The 6000-nt window shown below is 38.1% G+C and overlaps 1 non-coding gene across 1 annotated transcript; it reads left to right on the forward strand.

Moving 5' to 3' along the window:
- Nucleotides 1-4724: 4724 nt before the first annotated feature.
- LOC128282037 (small nucleolar RNA R71) lies at nucleotides 4725-4831 on the forward strand. Its single transcript, XR_008272334.1, has one exon. It is a non-coding gene; the product is annotated as a small nucleolar RNA R71 (small nucleolar RNA).
- Nucleotides 4832-6000: the final 1169 nt, after the last annotated feature.

Below are 6000 nucleotides of genomic sequence, written 5' to 3' on the forward strand. Positions count from 1 at the left end.
CGAAAGCCTTGGGACTTAGCCGGACATCATTCAATAACCGAGCACAATTATCAATAAATTATGACACATTCGTATTTCATTTTCATTAGCAAAACTCAAACACAAGGCACTTTTCACACTTGCAATTTCGGCTCAATAGCCACACACAAAGAGCATGATTTTAATTTGCTTTAAACATGATCTAATCAATTCAGAATTTAAGCTCTATTACACAAGAACTTACCTAGGATATCGTCGAACGATTTCAATGGCTATTCGACCATTTTTTCCTTCCCTTTGTCGGATCTAGTTCCCCTTTGCTCTTGAGCTTAATTTAACAAATAAATTGATTTAATCATTTGAGCATCGAAAGAGGAATACAAGGTACTTAGCCAATATATATACTCATTAGGCATCAAAGTCGCATGTATGCGAAATCATGAATCGAACTCAACACATTAGTTAATATTCCTCTTAGCGAATTTTCTAAGCCAAGAATAGGCATCAATATGCTTGCCTCTAACCGAATGCATGCACACCAATTTCCCTCATGTGGCGAATATGCATGTCCATGTTGAGGCCAATTATACACTAATACCACACAAAAACAGCATACATTTTACTAACTAACGCATTACATATCGTAGCTCAATACACATCTCTCATTTACTTCATGACCAAAACATCATCACAAGCAAATATACACCTTGAAATAGTATATATGTCATACCAATACATCATGTACAAACATATATACATATATATATGCTAGAGCCGAATCTCAAGTTGATTGTAACTAAACATGAACATAATTTCAAAACACAAATCTTACTTTCCATGCAATGAGCATAAATCACACTTTTGGATGTACCATGGCGAATACATCACAACACCATAATTTTGGTCATGATTAAACAAAGAACTTAATGTCTTACTCAAAAATACTAAAAAGAAAGTCCAAGAGCCATCAATCCACCATCACATATATCATTAGCAAGCTTCATATTTAACATGCAATGGCATTAACACAAAATCCACCTTGGCCAAATACCATCCCCATGATATAACAAAGGTTTGAACCATGGGCTAACAAGAGCATCAAGCTATCAACTAAAACATGCATGAATCTCATGGCACAACCTCAAACATACCTTAATCTTGATGCAAGTACAGCCAAACCTCTTCCTAATCCTCTTCCAAACCAAGCATGAAGCAAAATTCCTCCTTCCCTCTAGTATTTTCGGTCAAGAGAGAATGAAAATGGATGAGCAAATTTTTTCTTTTCTCTTCCTCAATACACAACAATGGGGCATGCATGAGACCATTTTTCTTTTTCCATTTCTTTATTACCCATGCTCATTAATTTATTTTTTCACCCATGATTCACCAACAAAACATGTCTATGACATGTTTTGCCCATATTCTTTGTCATGGCCAGCCATCACTTGTAAAAAGAGGGTATTTGACATGCAAGGCCATTGTTTTGCATGCATGCTTTAATTAGTCATCACACATTCCCCATCATACTTTCAAAGTTTTCTACTAGGTCCTTTCTAGTGAAATTCACATTTATAACTCTAAATTAAAGCATCAAAAATGTCACACATGAGTTAACACATATTATAGGCATCAAAATAAATATCAAATTATTTTTATGCCTCGATTTTTGTGGTCCCGAAACCACATTCCGACTAGGGTCGTTTTAAGGCTGTTACACAATAAGAACATGAGAATGGTGCTAAATGGAATACCTAGTGAATGAATGCATGTGGGATTGATAATATGGGTAAGCATGAAATCCATGGAATCAAGAGAAAAATGGATGAATGTCGCATAATGTATCGACTAAAATGGAAAATTTCTAACAAAGAGCATAAGCATTAATATCATTAGAACCATGAATATTAAGCAAAATAGTCAAATAACACAATAAAAAATCATAAAATTAGTAAAAGAATTGAAGAGAATAGAGAGAAAAGAGTGAACAAACGCAATAGCTTGGTAGAGGGAGGAGCTTGGGTCGTCGATGGCAGTGCTGTGGTCGGCGCACGGGCGTGGCAGGGAGCGTGTGTGAAAGGATTCTGGTGCTAGGGTTTGATATTTGGGGAAGGGGATGATGAATAGTGGGGGGTTTATATAGATTTTGGGGCACATGGCCTTGAGACACGCCCGTGTGTCTTAATTTTAGCCCGTGTGTATCGTGATATTCAAATTTAGGCGCGTCTAAAATCCGGCCTACGCTTGTGTTCTTTGGGCATGTTGATGCACACGGCCGTGTTGCACGGCCGCGTTCCGCTTCATTTGCTTCTCCCACGCCCATGTATGTATGTCCACGCCTGTGTTATTTTGTCAGTCTTAACCACGGTTAGTAAGCACGGGCGTGTCGCACGCCCGTGTTGTTTTCTCAGTTTCAACCATGGCCTCTAGACACTGGCGTGTCCAATGCCTATGTTGTTTTGAAAAATTCACCCACAGCCATGTCGCACGGCCGTGGCAACTTATCGACACCTGTGTTGGGGAAAAAATTTTCCCTATTTTCACACGGCCGTATTGCACGGTTGTGTTGCCTTCCATGGTATGGGCACGGCCTAAGGCACGCTCGTGTGCCTGACCGTGTGGTTCTGGAAACCTGTGTTCAGTGACTCAGTTAGTGAATTAAATGTTAAAAACTAAAATTTAAATAAGTTAACACCGTTAGTGCTCGGGTTACCTCCTGAGAAAGGGCTTATTTATAGTCTAAGCTCGACTTACCTCTCTGTTGCGTGGTTATGGTGGTGTGAGGAGTTTACACTCCTCATCCCTGCTATCAATTTTATTAAAATAAGGTTTTAGATGAGTACTATTTACCTTGAACGTCATCAATTTGGGATGAATTACCTCAAGCTGTGCCGTATGGGAAAATGCTAGAAATCTAGTAAGAGGATTTCTCCATTAGGTTTAGAGGTGGCAATCTGAGGGTCTGCTGCATCTAATAGTACTTTGTCTCTAACCTTAAGTTGATTAGGTGAAATATTGAGCTCTTCATGGCGTAGCTTTGGTTTATGATGTTATCTCGATTTCTGTGTCCGCCATTCATCTAGTTCCTTGACCTGTAGCCTTCGTTCTTCATATACGGGTCCTTTGTCGTTACTCGAACATGGCTCAGGTGTGTTCTTTGAACGTGTTTCCTATAAGGAAGGTTTCACCAAATGATCAGTATTAGTAGTACGGTTTATACAATCACCCTCGATATTTGATGCGTTACTTGAATTACGAGCTTGAAGAGTGATTGTTTCCTCACCCACATGAAGTGTGAGTTCACCTGTACCAACATCAATTATAGTTCTAGCAGTTGCTAGAAAGGGCCTTCCTAAAATTAAAGGTACGCCACTATCCTTTTCTATGTCTAGAACAACAAAATCAACTGGGAATATGAATTTGTCTAATTTAACGAGTACATCTTAAATAATACCCCTAGGAAATCTGATTATTTTGTCTGCTAACTGAATGCTCATCCTAGTTTGTTTGGGTTTCCCAAGACCTAGTTGTTTAAACATTTTATAAGGCATGACATTGATACCAGCCCCTAAATCAGCCAAAGCATTATTAACATCTAAACTACCAATTAAACAAGGAATCGTAAAACTCCCTGGATCTTTTAATTTGTTGGCCAACTTATTCTGCAGTATGGCTGAGCAAACTGCATTTAACTCCACATGCGATGCCTCATCCAACTTCCGCTTATTTGTTAAAAGCTCCTTTAAGAATTTGACTGAGTTTGGCATCTGTGAAAGAGCTTCAATAAACGGTAAGTTAATATGTAATTTTTTTAATAATTTAAGGAATTTATCGAATTGTTCGTCTGTGTGGTCTTTCCTTATCGCATTGGGGTATGGCACACGAGGTTTGTACTCTTTACTTACTAGTGTTTGTTCACTGTGGTCTACATCACCTTTGCTTTTACTTACCACAATTCCTTACCTTGGTTCTGGTTTAGATTCGACTAACCCTTCCTTATCTTGAATGGTAATTGCATTGAGTTGTTCCCTTGGGTTAGATTCAGTGTTACTTAGCAGGCTACCTTGTGGTCGTTCAGAAATCAATTTGGCGAGTTGGCCTATCTGGGTTTCGAGCCCTTGGATCGATGCTTGTTGATTCTTAAATGCTATTTCAGTATTTTGAAAGTGAGTTTCCGACACCGAGATAAACTTTGTTAGCATCTCCTTAAGGTTTGGCTTCTTTTCTATTTGGTAAGGTGGTTGTTGAGAACCCGGAGGGTGTTGTGGTCTTTGATTTCCTTGACCGCTCCGCGAGAAATTGGGATGGTTCCTCCAACCAACATTATAAGTATACTATATGGGTTATTTTGAGGTCTAGAGTTATTGTTACCCATATATTAGACTTGTTCCTCCTCTATGCTAGGGTTGAAGGGCTGATATTCTGTGTATGCTCCTCCTCCATTCAAATCGCACCGTATCACTAGATGTGTCTGAGTAGAACCACAGAATCCGTCAATCTTTTTATTTAAGAGTTCTACCTAGTTAGATAGCATAGTAACCGCATCGAGGTTAAAAACACCGGCTGTTTTTGTCGGCTTTATTTACATAACTTGCCACTGATAGTTATTCAGTGACATCTCTTCAATAAATTCGTAAGCCACTTCTGGTGTTTTGTTATTGATAGTCCCACCAGCAGCTGTGCTGATAAGTTGCCTTGTTGAGGGCTTCACGCCGTTGTAAAACGTTTGAACTTGCAACCATAAAGGTAACCCATGGTGAGGGCACCATCTCAATAGATCCTTGTATCTCTCCCATGCATCATAGAGTGTCTCTACATCCATCTGCATAAAAGAAGAGATATCATTCCTCAACTTAGTCATTTTAGCCGGCAAAAAATATTTAAGTAAAATTTTTTCAGTCATTTGTTCCCAAGTAGTGATTGACTCTCGTGGTAAAGAGTTCAACCACTGTTTAGCTTTGTTCCTCAATGAAAATGGAGACAACTGAAGGCGAATGGCATTATTAGAAACGCCATTGATTTTAAAAGTGTCGCAAAACTCTAAGAAATTCGCCAAATGGGCGTTTGGGTCCTCATTTTGCAAACCATCAAACTAAACAAACTGTTGGATCATTTGAATTGTGTTAGGTTTCAGTTCAAAATTATTTGCAGCAACAGCGGGCCTAACTATACTTGACTCAGTTCCTGTTAAAGTAGGTTTAGCATAATCATACATAGTGCATGGAGCAGGATTCTGATTTACTAGATCAGCAGCAATTGCAGGAGGTAGCGGGTTTTCCTGATTTTCAGCCATCTCCTTGGCTGTGGTGTGAATATCGTCCTTTTGCCCTTCCTCTATGTATCTTAAGCTTCGCCTTATTTCTCTTCAGTTTCTGCGAGCTGTGTGTTCAATCTCACTATCAAAAAGTAATGGTCTTGACAGGTTTCTTCTAGTCATAAACTATAAAAACTTGCCAGAAGGAAAAATAAAATTCAGTAACAAAAATCAAAATAAATTTAAATTGTAATAAAATAAAATGGTTGAAGTAATAAAAATAGAGTGTTCCTAATATCTTAGTTCCCCTGCAACGGTGCCAAAAACTTGATGTGATGTGAATCATGATAAGTTTTATATTTTATGAATGTCTGTGCTTGAAAACTAACTACTATCACGATAAAGGTAAGCGCACCTTATCGAACAGTAGTATAGCTTATGGCAAGACTAGGATGTCGAACCCAAAGGAACTAAAAGTACTAGTATTAACTTTCTTTTTATTATCTAGCCTAAAAATAAAGGGGTTTGTTTTATTTAAACTAGTTACTAAACTAAGAATGCACAGAAAGTGAATTAGGGAAATAGCTTTTGGGAAAACTGAATAATTTAGACAATACCTAAGGGAAAAATCCACCTAGAGTTCACTTGTTATTGACTCTAAATCAGATGATTTATTCGCTTGACTTGATCCATAAAATCCCTAAGTTAGATTATTATCTCTCTCGAGACTAACAACATCTAACCCTAGGTTGATTAATTGAAATCTCTTT

This window comes from Gossypium arboreum, chromosome 1 (genome assembly GCF_025698485.1).
Source record: "Gossypium arboreum isolate Shixiya-1 chromosome 1, ASM2569848v2, whole genome shotgun sequence".
Lineage (NCBI taxonomy): Eukaryota > Viridiplantae > Streptophyta > Magnoliopsida > Malvales > Malvaceae > Gossypium > Gossypium arboreum.